The 16,411-nt window shown below is 43.2% G+C and overlaps 1 long non-coding RNA gene across 1 annotated transcript; it reads right to left on the minus strand.

Moving 5' to 3' along the window:
* Positions 1-14,265: 14,265 nt before the first annotated feature.
* On the minus strand, positions 14,266-15,109 carry LOC132022744 (uncharacterized). The gene is made up of 3 exons (XR_009405685.1): positions 15,015-15,109; positions 14,744-14,819; positions 14,266-14,425 (listed from the first exon to the last, which is right to left on the minus strand). It is a non-coding gene; the product is annotated as an uncharacterized LOC132022744 (long non-coding RNA).
* Positions 15,110-16,411: the final 1,302 nt, after the last annotated feature.

Genomic DNA, 16,411 nt, shown 5'->3' on the forward strand with positions numbered 1-16,411 from the left:
TTGGACTAGTCATGTCCCCCAGGGACCACCTGATAAGAAGCAACCAAGGTAAGGAAACTATACAACACTTTGTCTCAGTGGGGTCTCAGGGGACAGCAGAAGGGGTGCTATTCATAGCTGTACCAGGATAGCATGTATAAACTGGGACCCAGGGTCACCCCAAGCATGGAGAAGGGTGATCAAAAGCATGGGGCAGCTAGATCTGGCCGGATCAGTGTCCTTGGGCAAGTCATTTAACTTCTCTGAACCTCAAAGTTTCCCCATATGGGGGGTAGTGTTGCCTCCCTCGTGGAGCTGTGAGGATTGAACGAGATGCTAACATGAGCTCCTTTCAGTCTGTCTCTTTGCTCATCTCCCTGTTTCTCAGATTTCCCCCTCCATTCACCCTGCTTCTTTTAGGACTCAGGTCTTGTTGGATGCACTGTGTGTCCTAAGGCAAATCCTTTCCAGTCTCTGAGTCCGCTCTCCGTCTCAGACCAGAATGTGTTGACAAGGCTGCTGGGGTCCCACGCCTCTTCCCGTCCTCCCTCAGCTGGTCTTCCTGCCCTGCCATCCATCCCCAGACTCATTTTACAGGTCAGTTCCCTTTAATTAGCCAGGCTCCGAGCCTTTTCCCTGGCAAAATGGAAACTCTGCAGGTTCATCAAAATCTCATTAACCTCCATCCCCCAGCGGCCCTGAGGGGGTCAGGCCCGCCTCAGGCTGGGGGAAGCCACCTCCCAGCAAGTCAGGGGTCCCGGTCTGTCCGTCTGTCTGGGGCAGGGGGTAGTAACTGTGGTGGGCTGGTCCCCAGAAGTATTCTGGCCACAGCCCCCAGCCCTGTCAGCCCTCACTGCCTGGGGGTCAAGGGAGAGAGATGGATCCTCAGCTCTTTAATTTGAAAACTAGCCAGGGGACTGAGGGACATCAGGAGCAGAAGGAAATGACTGGCTTCAAATGAATTAATACCTGGCTTGTAGCTGGCAATTTTCTCCAATTTCATGTCACCTGGCTCTTCTTTCTTATTTTTTCACGTGGAGGGTAACGCAGCCCACTGCTGTCTTCTCTGCCACGGTCCTAATGCTTAGTTTAGGATGTGTCTCTGCCTGGCTCTGGGCAAAGAGCGCTCACTTGTGACCTTGCTCTTGGGAGTGGCCCTTCTGGGGCAGTTTGAGAGGGGGCGTGCACCTGTGGGAGCTCTGGGGACCCGCCACTGTCACCTACTCACTGTGGGGCCTCGGGCAAGTTGCTTAGCTTCTCTGAGCCTCCTTTTCCTCACCTACCTTGAAAATAAAATGAGATAATGTTACCTAGTCTCTGGAAACCTCTTTGAAAAACACCATGACGCTTTCTTACAATGTTAACCGTGTACCTTTATATCGCAGGAATCCTAATACTAAAAATATGTATTCAAGACAAATGAGAACTGATGTCCACCAAAGCTATGCATACAAATGTTTGTACCAGTTCTACTCATAATCACCCAGACCCAGAAACAACCCAAAAGTTCATCAATAGGCAAATGGTTACATAAATTGTGGAATACTACTGGAGGAAAAAAAAGGAAAGAAAGAATTATTGATATCCACAGCAGCATAGATGAATCTCGAAAGCTTTCTGTCCCATGAAAGAAGAACTATCTTCTTAATCTCAGAGATTAAACACTAAATGAGTCCTTTTAATGACAGTCGGGAAAAGATCAAGCTCTAAGCACAAAAATCAGACCAGGCGTGGCCAGAAGCCTAGTGTTGGAGAAGGGGATCCATTGCAAAGGGACCCAGGGCAAGTGTTTGGGGTGATGCAAATGTTCTCTGTCTGGATCATGGTGGCGGTTGTCCTTGTCTGTCAAAAGTCACCACCTGCACACTTTAAAAGGAGATTTAAAACAATAAAGTTTCCGGGCAATTACTGCATGGAAATGATACCTGAATAAACCTTTTAAAAATAACGTTAGCCGAAAAAAAATGCTAATTTAAATTTTTATTTTGCTTATTGAGAGGTGGCGCACAAATAATTAGCCTTAAAGTGAACCAGTCTTACCTGGGTATCTTGATGACCTTTGACATTTTTTGTACCATTCCATCCAGAGTAAGATACCGAACATCTCCAGCCCTTCAGCTCCAGGACTGCAACCCTCAAAGTTAATCACTATTTTGACTTCCATTATTCCAGGTTACTTTTGTAAGATTTTTGGACCTCATAGAAATAGAATCATCTAGATTGTCATCTTTTGTGTTTGGCTCCTAACTAGTTGCGGAAATCATCCCCCCCCTTTTTTTTTTTAAAGGATTTTACATTTTAAAGATTTTGTTTATTTATTTAACACACAGAGAGAAAGAGAGAGATCACAAGTAGGCAGAGAGGCAGGCAGAGAGAGAGAGAGAGAAGCAGGCTCCCCGCTGAGCAGAGAGCCCAAAGCAGGGCTTGATCCCAGGACCCTGAGATCATGACCTGAGCCGAAGGCAGAGGCTTAGCCCACTGAGGCACCCAGGTGCTCCAGAAAATCATCTCTTGAAAACGCAAATCACATCATGTCCTTCCTTGATTCTATGCTCTTATCGGAGTTTATAATCCAGTTATCTTTCCAATAAGCTTTAGATTAAACCCCAAACCCTTACCCCTGCCCACCAGGCTGTGCAGGCTTTGCCCCCACTGGACACCCCGCTCCCCACTTGCCCCCTCCAGCCCTGTAAGCCTCCTTTCAGTTCTGTGAGTCCACGTGGCTCTTTCCAGCTGTCTGGTCTCTGCCCTTGGGGACTCCTCTGTCAGGAATGTCTTTCTGCAGGACCGGCTCCTTCCTGTCCTTCAAGTCTCTGCTTCTATGTCATCTCCCCTGAGAGGCCATGCCACAATGCCAGCTATAGGTACCTCTTGGCGTCTCTATAACCCTCATCGTGCTTTGTAATGGTTTGTTTGGGGGTCGGTCCTTTATCCCTGCTTAGTCTGAGACTTCCAGCCAGGGAAGGTATTGGGTACTAATCTGTGTGCACACCGTAGGGGCTCAGTCCAGTGCTTGGCACCTATGGGGGTAATACATGTTGGTTGAGTCGGTTCCGGGACATCAGTTTCTAGCTTAGAAGCTGGGTTCTCACACACTCCCTCCTGTACACCTCACCGTAATGTGGCAAGGACAGTTGGCACCAGGTGCACCCCTCCAGCTGAAGAACTTGGAGAAGTGGATGGGGTTGCCTGGATCACATAGTCATTCTCAACAGAGATGAGACCTGTCACCACCCGTCTGTGCCCTTTCCCACCTCTCTGGGTCCACAGAGCCTGCTCCTGGCTCTCATCCATCTTCTTCTTGTCCTTGCTGTAATGCATAACTTACACACCATAACACCCAAGTGTTGGATGAACTCTTAGTTTTGTATGCATTCACAGAAGCCACCCCCAGACTTAGATCTAGGATACTCGCAGCATTTTAAAAGCCCCCCAGTCAACGCCCACCCCGCTCCCACCGCAAAGGTATCCTAACGGTTACCTTTTCATTCCCAGGACCATATTTGGCCTGTTTTTGAACTTCACGTACACGGACTCATCAGAATGTCCTCCCGTGTCTGACTTCTCTCACTGCAGACAATAGCAGGAGATTTCGTCCCTGTTGTTGCCCGTACCAGCAGCCTGTTCTTTTTATTGCCAGATAGCTTTTCATTGTATGAGTGTATCGTGATTCGTTTCTCCATTCTGTTGATGAGCATTTGTGCTGCTTCTAGCTTTTGGCGCTTGTGAATAACGCTCCTAGGAACATAGCTCTGATAGACATAAACACTTACTTCGTTGGGTATGTACCTGGACACGGAATAGCTAGGTTGCTGAGTAGGCATGGGAATGGTTTTCCTAGGTGTTAGCAAATAGTTTCTAGAATGGTGGTTTTTTGCACATTTTAAAAATGCAGCAGTTCCCAACCTTCCCGAGTTGGATACATCACAAAGGGACTCCTCTGCTGGGCACTGGGACCCTGAACCGCCCCACTCCATTAGCAGTCACAGCAGAGAGAGGGGGTCAAGCCAAGTGGCTGTGCAGAGCTGCGAGGCTGGCTGACTCGCTGAGCCCAGCAAAGGTTAGGCCGCCTTGCATTTTCCCCTCCAGTGATCTCAACTCTTAGGGGCAATTAGCCATCAGTGGAGCAGGGAGCTCAGAATACTAACCAGACTTGGCATATTCTGGGGAATGGTTTCTGCCACCCACCCAGGCCGAGGCCCCACGTTGCAGATGGGGTGCCTGAGTGGAGGTCCAGGGAAGGGAACCTTCATTCCTACGGACTCTGTGCTTTTTTTTTAGTGTTCTCTGTCACCAGACACCCTTTGCTGGGGAAATGGGAGCCACATCTGATACCATTCTGTTGTTGCATGCTTCCAGGGACAGAAGACTCATCACCACTCCTGGCTGCTACTTGCTTCTACAGGCAGCTCTGCCCACCACACAGTACTTCTTTGTTCATTGCAGTGCTTTTGTAACTAACAGCCTTAAGTGAATATAAGTCAAAAGTTCATTGGAAGGGACCCACTAAGTAAATTATGTTACATCCAATTAATTATATAATGGATACTCTGAGACCATTGTGTACAGGGGTAAGACAGACTGGCATCACGTACTGCGATAAGACACCCTGAGAAGGGGCACAACGCCACCTCTGCATTATTCTTGCCAAAAATTCATACCCTCGATCTAATCACGATGAGGTGTCAGACAAACCCAAATTGATGGACGCTCTACAAATTAACTGACCAGTAATTTTCAAGTGTCAAGGACATGAAAGACAAGGTAAGACTAAGAAATTATCACAGATTGAAGGAGACCAAGGAGACCTAACAAATCGATGCTATGTAGGATCCTAGAATAGGAAAAGGACATCACAGAGTGGGAAAACAGGCAAAATTTGAATCTGACCTGAAGATTATCATTGACCCTTGAACAAAATGTTTTTGAACTGTGTGGTCCACTTATATGGGCAGATTTTTTTTTCAGTAGATGCAGTACAATATTGTAAATGATTTTTATAAAAGATTTTATTTAGTTATTTGACAGAGATCACAAGTAGGCAGAGAGGCAGGCAGAGAGGGGAGGGCGGGATGCAGGCTCCCTGCTGAGCAGAGAGCCAGATGCAGGACTCATTCCAAGGACCCTGAGATCATGACCTGAGTTGAAGGCTGAGGCTTAACCCACTGAGCCACCCAGGTGCCATTGTATAAGGATTTTTGTCTGTGCTTGGGGCGGAGTTGGTGTCCTTAACCATCCCCACTGCTTACTCAAGGGCCAGCTGTACTTAATAACATTGTATCAGTGTTCATTTCTGACCTTCAATAATTATCCTATGATATTGTGACATGGTGACATTAGTGGAAACTGACTGAGGAATACATATATTATTTTTACAACTTTTCTATACCCTTATGGTTATTTCAGAATAAAAACTAGGAGAAAAAGATGATAGTGGAGATCCAAACTTTCTAACCTCTATGGTACTATGGACTTTTTGAGTGAGATTTACGGACCCTTTCTCTTGATAATGGTTTTATTTTTTAATTTCTTAAAAAGATTTTATTTATTTATTTATTTATTTGACAGACAGAGATCACAAGTGGACAGAGAGGCAGGCAGAGAGAGAGGGCGTGGGGGAAGCAGGTTCCCTGCTGAACAGAGAGCCCGATGCAGGACTCGATCCCAGGACCCTGAGATCATAACCTGAGCCGAAGGCAGAAGCTTTAACCTACTGAGCCACCCAGGTGCCCTGAATAATGGTTTTAACCATAAAATAAAATGTTTAAGCTTTCCAAGAAGATCATATTAAAATACAGTTATCAAAATATTTAAATAGTAAATATTTAATTTTTAGTAATTAAATAATTAAATATTAAATATTTCAGATACAGTCCTATACGTACCTCTTGATTAACATATTCAGTAACAAGATCTAGAGGCAGGTATGACAACCATTGTCATTGCAGAGTCATGATGAATGGAAACAGTGTTTCAAACTGTCTGCAACAATACTCATTTGATGTGAAAATATCTATCCGTGCTCACTGCTGGTGATGAAGTCAAAGATTCTGCTGGTACTACCATGACTTGTTGCTTATATTTACGTCAAAGAAAATTCAAAATTTCAGTTAGAGGTTAGGGTAAATAAGGAGAGAAGTTTTCCCTATTCAAATCCACGGACCCCCTGAATTCTATTTGCTGCCTGGCAAAATATCTATTACATCCCTAATGTAAATGTAGATTTATTGAACTGGAAAGAAGCTCATAACATATCGGTAATGAGGGAAAAGAAGGTTATAAAGCAATATGTACAGTACAATCCCATTTTTGTGAATTAAAGATATGTGCGTGCATTATGCATTCATTCAACAAGAATTCCATGGTCGGGACGCCTGGGTGGCTCAGTTGGTTAAGCAGCTGCCTTCGGCTCAGGTCATGATCCCAGCGTCCTGGGATCGAGTCCCACATCGGGCTCCTTCCAGCTGACCTGTCCCAAGTCCCCTGATGGGTCCTCACCCAAAATCTCAGACCTTTTCACCATCACAGAGAACCTTTCTTTGGACCCACTTTAGTTTTTCTACACTCCCTATATGGTGCATTGAGACCCAAGCCCCAGATTTAGGGTGCAAGGAGATTATCACCTCCCTCCTTCTAGACACCATATTTCTATTTACACAGCCTAAAACAATAACGATTTTTTAAAAATAGCTTTATTGAGCTCTAACTTGCACACCACATGTATTAGTTTTTTTATGACTGTTGCAACAAATTACCACAAATTTAGTGGCTTAAAAGAACACAAATATATCCTTATCTTACACTTCTGGAGATCAGAAGTCTGACATGGATCTCACTGGGCTAAGGTCAATATGTCAGGAGGGCTGGGTTCTTTTCTGAAGGCTCCAGGGGAGAATCTGTTTCCTCATGCTTTCCAGCTTCTGGAGCCTTCCTGCATTCCTTGGCTTATGGCTCCCTTCTTGCATTTTCAAAGTGAGCAACACTGGGACAAGTCCTTGCAATATCTTCTCCTCTGTTCTCTCCTCAGATTCTCTCTTCCAATTTTTCAGGTCCTTGGTGGTTATGTCGGGCCCAATGGGAAATCCAGGGTGACCTCCCTATTTTAAAGTCAGCTGATTGAGGGTCATAATTTTACCTGCCAACTTAACTCTTTGCAGTGTAACCTAACATATTCACAGGTTCTGGAATTAAGAAGCCACATCTTTGGGGAGCCATACACACCATACAATTCATTATTTAAAGCCTACAACTCAATGGTTTTGAATTGATTCACAGAGTTTATTCACAGAGTTGTAAAACCGCCACCACAATTTTATTTATTTTTAAAGATTTTATTTATTTATTTGAGAGAGACCACGAGAAAGACAGAGAGAGAGAGAGAGAGAGAGGATGAGCAGAGGGGAAAGGAGAGGGGGAGGGAGAAGCCGACTCCCTGATGAGCAGGGAGCCTGATGCAGAGCTGGATCCCAGGACCCCGGGATTATGACCTAAGCCAAAGACAGACGCTTGCATGACTGAGCCCCCCCCCCCGCACCCCACCACAATAAATTTTAGAACATTTTCATCACCCCCAATAAACACTGTCCCATTCCTCCCAACACCGTACAAGGCCTCTCCCTTCCCTCACCTAGGCAACTATGAGTCTACTTTCTGCAACGCTAGATTTACTGTTCTGAACACTTCATATAAACGGGATCATATACTATGCCATCCTTTGTGACTGGTTTCTTTCACTTAGCATAATACTGTAGCATATATACATATTTCTTCCTTTTTATTGCCAATTAATATTCCATTATCTACATATACCACATTTAACTTAGGCATTTACATGGGTTGTTTCCACTTTTTGACTATTAAAAATAATACTTGTATAAACATCCGTGAGCAAGTTTTTGTGTGAACATGTGTTTTCATTCCTCTTAGGTATCACACATAGGACTGGAATTGCTGCATCTTCTGGTAACTGTGCGTTTAACATTTTGAAGAACCACCAGATTGTTTTCCAAACAGCTGCACCATTTTATGTTCCCACCAGCAATGTTTGAGGTTTCCAATTTTGTCCCAACCTCCCTATCACTTGCTATTAAATTAGAGCTATCTTAGTAAGTACATAGGGGTATCTCCTGATTTTTATTTGCATGTCCCTAATGGTTAATGACGTAGATCACCTTCTCATGTGCTTTTAAGCCATTTATGTATCTTCTTTTGAGACATGTGTATTCAGATACTTTTCCCATTTTAAAAATTGAGTTATTTTGTTGTTGAATTGTAGAAGTTCTTACAGATTCTAGGTCCAACTGCTTTATCAGATAAGTGATTTGCAAGTATTTCCTCCCAGTCTATGGATTGTCTTTTTGCTTTCTTGGTGGTAACATTTACAGTAAAATGTTTTTAGTTTCGATAAAGTTAAATTTATCTATTTTTTTCTCTTGTTATTTGTGTTTTGGTATTTAGTTTATTAATATTTGGTATTTAAGGTTACGGTATTTAATTTAATTTGGTATTTAAGTTTATGGTATTTGAGTTTAAGAGACTAAACTCAAGGTGATGAAGATTTGTTCTCATAATTTGTTCTCATAATCTAGGAGTTTTATAGTTTACGATCTTATTCTTAGGGCTATGATCCATTTTGAGTCAATTTTTGTATGGTGTGAGGCAAGGGTCCAATGTCATTGCTTTGGGTGTGCATACCCAGTTGTTCTGGCACCATGTATTGAAAAGACAATCTTCTCCATTGGCATCTTTGTTGAACACCAATTTACTGTAAATGAAAGGGTTTATTCCTAGACTCTCAATTCTGCTCCATTGATCTCTGTCTATCCAGTACCACACTGTCTTGATAAATGCAACTTTCTAGCAATTTTTCTTGCTTGTTTGTTTGTCTGTTTAAAGTAGGCTCCATGCCCAGAACTCACAACTCTCAGATCAAGACTCAGATGCTTAACTGGTTGAGCCACCTGGTGCTCCTTTAGTAAGTCTTGAAATCAAGAATTGTGATTCTTCTGAATTTGTTCTTTTTCAAGATTGTTTTGGCTATCTGAGACACCTTTTTTTTTTTTTTTTTAATTTTAGAATCAGCTTGTCATTTTCTGGAAGAAAAAAAAAGTCCTAGGCAGAATTCTGATAGGAATTGCATTAAATTAGTATATCAGTTTGGGAGAATTGCTATCTTAACAAGATTAAGTCTATCTTTTTTTTAATTTTTTATTTTTCATAAACATATATTTTTATCCCCAGGGGTACAGGTCTGTGAATCGCCAGGTTTACACACTTCAAAGCACTCACCAAAGCACATACCCTCCCCAGTGTCCATAACCCCACCCCCTTCTCCCAACCCCCTCCCCCCAGCAACCCTCAGTTTGTTTTGTGAGATTAAGAGTCACTTATGGATTGTCTCCCTCCCAATCCCATCTTGTTTCATTTATTCTTCTCCTACCCACTTAAGCCCCCATGTTGCATCACCACTTCCTCATATCAGGGAGATCATATGATAGTTGTCTTTCTCCACTTGACTTATTTCGCTAAGCATGATATGCTCTAGTTCCATCCATGTTGTCGCAAATGGCAAGATTGCATTTCTTTTGATGGCTGCATAGTATTCCATTGTGTACATATACCACATCTTCTTGATCCATTCATCTGTTGATGGACATCTAGGTTCTTTCCATAGTTTGGCTATTGTGGACATTGCTGCTATAAACATTCGGGTGCACGTGCCCCTTCAGAACACTACGTTTGTATCTTTAGGGTAAATACCCAGTAGTGCAATTGCTGGGTCATAGGGCAGTTCTATTTTCAACATTTTGAGGAACCTCCATTCTGTTTTCCAGAGTGGTTGCACCAGCTTGCATTCCCACCAACAGTGTAGGAGGGTTCCCCTTTCTCCACATCCTCGCCAGCATCTGTCATTTCCTGACTTGTTGATTTTAGCCATTCTGACTGGTGTGAGGTGATATCTCATTGTGGTTTTGATTTGTATTTCCCTGATGCCGAGTGATATGGAGCACTTTTTCATGTGTCTGTTGGCCATCTGGATGTCTTCTTTGCAGAAATGTCTGTTCATGTCCTCTGCCCATTTCTTGATTGGATTATTTGTTCTTTGGGTGTTGAGTTTGCTAAGTTCTTTATAGATTTGGACACTAGTCCTTTATCTGATGCGTCGTTTGCAAATATCTTCTCCCATTCTGTCAGTTGTCTTTTGTTTTGTTAACTGTTTCCTTTGCTGTGCAAAAGCTTTTGATCTTGATGAAATCCCAATAGTTCATTTTTGCCCTTGCTTCCCTTGCCTTTGGCGATGTTCCTAGGAAGATGTTGTTGCGGCTGAGGTCAAAGAGGTTGCTGCCTGTGTTCTCCTCAAGGATTTTGATGGATTCCTTTCTCACATTGAGGTCCTTCATCCATTTTGAGTCTATTTTTGTGTGTGGTGTAAGGAAATGGTCCAATTTCATTTTTCTGCATGTGGCTGTCCAATTTTCCCAATACCATTTATTGAAGAGGCTGTCTTTTTTCCATTGGACATTCTTTCCTGCTTTGTCAAAGATGAGTTGACCATAGAGTTGAGGGTCTATTTCTGGGCTCTCTATTCTGTTCCATTGATCTATGTGTCTGGTTTTGTGCCAGTACCATGCTGTCTTGATGATGACAGCTTTGTAATAGAGCTTGAAGTCCGGAATTGTGATGCCACCAACTTTGGCTTTCTTTTTCAATATCCCTTTGGCTATTCGAGGTCTTTTCTGGTTCCATATAAATTTTAGAATTATTTGTTCCATTTCTTTGAAAAAGATGGATGGTACTTTGATAGGAATTGCATTAAATATGTAGATTGATTTAGGTAGCATAGACATTTTCACAATATTTATTCTTCCAATCCAGGAGCATGGAACATTTTTCCATTTCTTTGTGTCTTCCTCAATTTCTTTCATTAGAACTTTATAGTTTTCTGAGTATAGATTCTGTGCCTCTTTGGTTAGGTTTATTCCTAGGTATCTTATGGTTTGGGGTGCAATTGTAAATGGGATTGACTCCTTAATTTCTCTTTCTTCTGTCTTGTTGTTGGTGTAGAGAAATGCAACTGATTTCTGTGCATTGATTTTATATCCTGACACTTTGTTGAATTCCTGTACAAGTTCTAGCAGTTTTGGAGTGGAGTCTTTTGGGTTTTCCACATATAGTATCATATCAAGATTAAGTCTATCTTAACAAGACCCATAAACATGGAATGTCTTTCAATTTATGCAGATCTTTTTAAATTTTTTTTTAAGATTTTTTTATTTATTTATTTGACAGACAGAGATCACAAGTAGGCAGAGAGGCAGGCAGAGAGAGGGGAGGAAGCAGGCTCCCTGCTGAGCAGAGAGCCCGATGTGGGACTTGATCCCAGGACCCTGAGATCATGACCTGAGCCGAAGGCAGCGGCTTAACCCACTGAGCCACCCAGGCGCCCATTATGCAGATCTTTTTAAATGTCTTTCAACAATATCCTGTAGTTTTTAGACTATGAGCTTTACCTGTCTTTGTTAAAGTGATTCCTAGGATTTTATTCTTTTTGGTGCTATTGTAAATAGAATTATTTTCTTAGTGTTATTTTTGGATTGTTCATTGCTAGTATATAGAAATACAATGAGTTCTTTAAAAGATTTATTTACTTTTATTAAGATTTTATTTACTTATTTTAGAGAGACATAGAGCATGCAAGCTGGGGCAGAGGGAGAGACAGAGAGAAAATCTCAAGCAGACTCTCATGACCCTGAGTCCATGACATGAAATCAAGAGCTGTATGCTTAACTGATTGAGTTACTCAGGCACCCCAAAAATACAATGGATTTTTTTTAACTTGATCTTGGATCCTGTGACTTTGATAAATTTATTTATTAGTTCTAATAGTTTTTTTTAATATGAATTCTTTGGAATTTACTATATACAAGATCATGTCATTTTAAGTAGAGATAGTTTGACTTCTTCTTTTCCAGTCTCATTGTCTTTTGTTTCTTTTTCTTGCCTAATTTCCATGGCTAGGACCTCCAATATAATCTTAAATAGAAGTGGTAAGAAAAGGCATCCTTGTTTTGTTCCTGATCTCAGGGGGAAAATACATTTGGTTGTGTTAGTATGTTAGGTATCATTTTTCCCCCCATAGATGGCCTTTAGCAGAATTTGAGGAAATTGTTTTCTAGTCTGCGTTTGCTGAATGTTTTTATCATGAAAGGGTGTTGTATTGTATTTAATGTTTTTCTGCATAGAGCTACTGAGATGATCATGTGGTTTTGTCTTTTATTCTATTGATATGGTGTATATTGTTTTCACATATTAAATCAACCTTGTATTTCTAGGACAATCCCACTTGATCACAGTGTATAATCCTTTTTGTATGTAGCTCAACTTGTTTTTTTAAAGGTTATTTACTTATTTTTTAAGTAATCTCTATGTCCAATGTGGAGCTTGAACTCACGGCTCTGAGATCAAGAGTTCCACATTCTACAACTGAGCCAGCCAGGGTTCTCTCAATTTGCCCTGCTATTATTTTGTTGCGGACTTCTATATCTGTGTTCATAAAAGATATTGGTCTATAATTTTCTTTCCTTGTGATACTTTAACAATCCCTTTTTAAAAAGCCACATCACAGTGTTGACTGCAATTCTATTGTCAGAAATTCCCTTCTGCGCCAGCCGAGGTGTTGGAAGAACTGGACTGCTCCCCATGTTGTCACAATCACACTGCAGCCTTGAACTTAACCCTCTCTGGACTTCAATCTCCTGCTGTGTAGTTACAAGGTCGTAAACTCTTTCAGAGTCATAGTCTCATGGCTGGAATGTACTCCCAGTCCAGTGCTCTTCCCCTGGGAGCACATCTGAAAAGTTCTTCACTCTTTCCTCCTCTGATAAATAAGATAGGTCAGTGCCTTAAAAACAAAACATTTACAAACATGTATATGAATCACCAGGGAATCTCATTAAAATGCAGATGCCGATGCTTTAGGTCTCTGGAGGATCTTCTTACAAGCTCTCTGAAGACGCTGATCTATGGACTCCACTTTGAGTAATAAGAAACTAGAATATTGTTTCCCAAACTTCAGTCACATAAGTACCAGTTTCATACTTTTTTGCCATATCCTTCTTCCATCTATACAATTAAAATTTTTCTTTTAATTGACTAGCAATTAAATAGCTTCTCTGGACAAAATTTAGACTCATTCTAGGTAATAATACACATCAAATCACGGATTTTATGGACTAGTTATATTTTTTTCTAACACCCATTGAACATACCTATTCAACTAAAAAAAAGTCCATCTGTATATATCCAGAAATTATCTTATGTACCACTGATCCACACACCCCCACAAGGGGGGCCACATTAGAAATTCCAAGGGACTGAGAATGTGGTTCTTGCCCTTTAAACATCATCACACTTTAATTGGACACTTTTGACTTGCGTTTCATGATTTCACCCCATTTTTCTCTGCTGCAATTTGGCCAGTGATTCCTGTCTTTCCTTCTATTATCCACTCTGATTAACTCGGCTGCACCTGCCAGCCTTTATTCCTGCAAGCGCGTGGAGCGAGGTGTTCTGAAGATGTTGTTAAAATGCATGAGTTTGATCATATTCACTCTTTCCTATCCTAAGCATAGGGGGCTGAGTCCTCGGGCTCATCTGAGCTGCGTTTCTCAGGCCTGGGTTTCACGGTCCTGGACAAAGACACCTACGGGAACCAGCCAGACCAACCTGCAGGGTTCTCTTGGTGGACATTTTTGGGGACATGGTTTGGCTGGGTCTCTGAGAGTCTGTGAGTTTCCCCTGAAATGTCTACAGGAAGTAGGGACCAGGGTGTGTGGGACATTTGCTTGGATTCTCCAGGAGCGGCTAGACCTGGAGAGTCTATATACTAGCGGCTAGACCTAGCTTTATGAGGCTAGACCAAGGCTGGCTTAGGGAATTTTGATTCGTCTTACTTCTGCTTCTTTGTTTCTTTCCATACTTGTAGGATAAATCACTTAGCCTCATTGAGCCGCCTTGTCTTCATCTGTAGAATGGGGATAATGACTTCCGCATGACATGGGAGGTACGGTAGTTTGATGGGAGGTCCGGGTTTGATGTCTAGTAGGCTGGTTCTCTCATTTGTGATGTGTGTGATGTCTGTTTCCACCTCTGTGAAATGGCGATAACAATGTGCCCTCACAGGGACAACAGGAGGACGAAGTGGTGTTCAGCCAGAGGCTGGTATAGAGTGACACTCTAAACAGACAGCAGCAATGACTACAATCATTGTCATCATCATCATTATTGTATAACATTTTTTAGTAAATCTTGAGTATTCTGATATGTAATATTAGGTTCATCTTTCTCACTCTCTTCTCCCCTTCTTTCCTGTGCTCTTGCCTTCCTTTCTTCTCTGCTTCTCACCGTTATAGATGCGTCTGACTGCAGCTGCAAGGGGCAGTGGGAGCTGAAATTGGAAAAATGGATTGTGGTCAGATACTGGAGGGACTCAAATGTCAGGAGAAGGAGCTTGATCGGCAGTCTAAGGGCAATAGGGAGCCATTGAAGGTTGTGGAGCAGAAACAGGGGATAGTGAAAGTGGGGGAGATGAAGCTGGCAGCACAGATTGGGAAAGAAGCTGGAGCCACAGAGATGAGGCAGCCAGAGGCTGCCTCACTGCCTAAAACCTGTCTGGGAGACGCAGCCCTTTTCCCCACTCTCATCTTGCCTACAGAACCCAGGTGGAGTGCCTTACTTTGCTGTGTGACCTCACACAGTGCCTAACCTCTCTGAACCAGCAGTAAGGATGATCCTAGGCCTTGATGACACCTCCAGGCCTCCGCCATCTTCCAGGCTGCTCCCTGTGCAGAGATTAATTTGTTTACTCCCTTGCCTGGAGATGAACTGAGAGAACTAATCGTCCATCAGCCCCGGCTCCCCCAACCCTGCGCTGCCCCGCCCCAAATGTCCATTTCCTGGCAAATTATGTCCTTGCTGCCGCCAAGGCTGCTTGGAAAATGCTAATTTTATCCTCAAATTAAAATTTGTTCCCTTACCCTCGTTTTCATCAAAATGAAGCATCCAGAAACATTGCCACGGCGTGGAAGAGAAGGATCTGACATAATTTTTTAAATGCTTTCAATCACTCCGCCTTCTGAACACTGCGTCCTCTCACCCTGACCCCCTCCCCGTCTCCCCACCCCCTGAGGCAGCATTTACATTTCTTAATAACCCCTCATTAATATTCATGAGAAGGGGCGGGTAATAATGGCTGAGCACACCGCACTAATTCAATTTCCACCGCCTCGGCGTGTTTACTTAATCACCAAGGGACCTGGGTTACTCAGTACAATTATTTATTCGGAATTAGATCTGGAGGCATCTGGACTAGAAACAGGGAACCAGGAGCAAAATGGAAATCGAATTCTCTTTGTCTTTCCCTCCCAGCCACCTCCTCCTGACTGTCTGCCAAGGCTCCAGGCGGCCAGCAGGGCTTGGAGGACAAGCCAGAGCGCAAGTCAGTCTGTTCCTAAAGGCCTCGGCTTGTGCCGGGTTGGGGAGGGGGGCGGTGTTGAATGCGTTTTAGGTGCTCATCAACGGTGGTCTAGGTGGTATTGCCAGGCCCAGCGGTGGGAGGTGGCTAGCCAGAAGTGGGGTCTTCCTGGGGGTGGGGGTGGGTCTTGGGGGTTGGCCCCAGGACCCGGTAGAGGTGAAGGTCTGTGACACTAAACCATGTATGCTCTCATCTTTCGCCCTCAGCTTAACCATCACCTCGGCTAGGATGCTTTTCCTAGCCCCCAAGACTAGGTCACATCCTATTACACCCGGGATATAATTGTTCCAACAATGGTTTCCTTATTTACAGAGTGCAGATAAGAATATCCACCTTGTGAGGTTGCTGGGAGGATTCAGTGACTTCGGTGTACAGAGATTCAGAGGATTTCTGTGTAACGAATGCACAGTGTTGAGCCCAGTATGGGACACATGACAAATGCTCAGTTAGCATGCAATGCTGTTATTCATATTATTGTCATTTCCGATTGTGGTGGAGCACAGAAGGGTTAACTGTGCTTTGTGTTGCCAGGGGCTGATTCCTTCAGGCTGTGTTTTCCAGGCTTCTGGGATGACTGGTTTCCAGCTGGGGCTGGCCCATGGGAGGCATTACTGGGAGACTGGAGGCTGGGAGGAACGGAGAAACCTTGGTATTTCTCTCTCTCGGCCTTGGGTGGCAAATCTGAAAGTGGCTTATCTCATCCATGCCGTAGCTCCTTCCTGGTTCCATATCCCAAGTGACCGTCTTCCTGGGCAGGCGACACCGCCCTCTGCCTCTGTCTCTTAGGTCTCAGAGCGGGGGCAGTCTCCTGCTGTTACTAAACTTGAAGCCGCATCACTGTCCTCAGCTTCTCAGTTCTTCCACCGTCTTCCATCTCTTCAAGTTCTTATTTTGTAAATA

This window comes from Mustela nigripes, chromosome 7 (assembly GCF_022355385.1).
Source record: "Mustela nigripes isolate SB6536 chromosome 7, MUSNIG.SB6536, whole genome shotgun sequence".
Classification (NCBI taxonomy): domain Eukaryota; kingdom Metazoa; phylum Chordata; class Mammalia; order Carnivora; family Mustelidae; genus Mustela; species Mustela nigripes.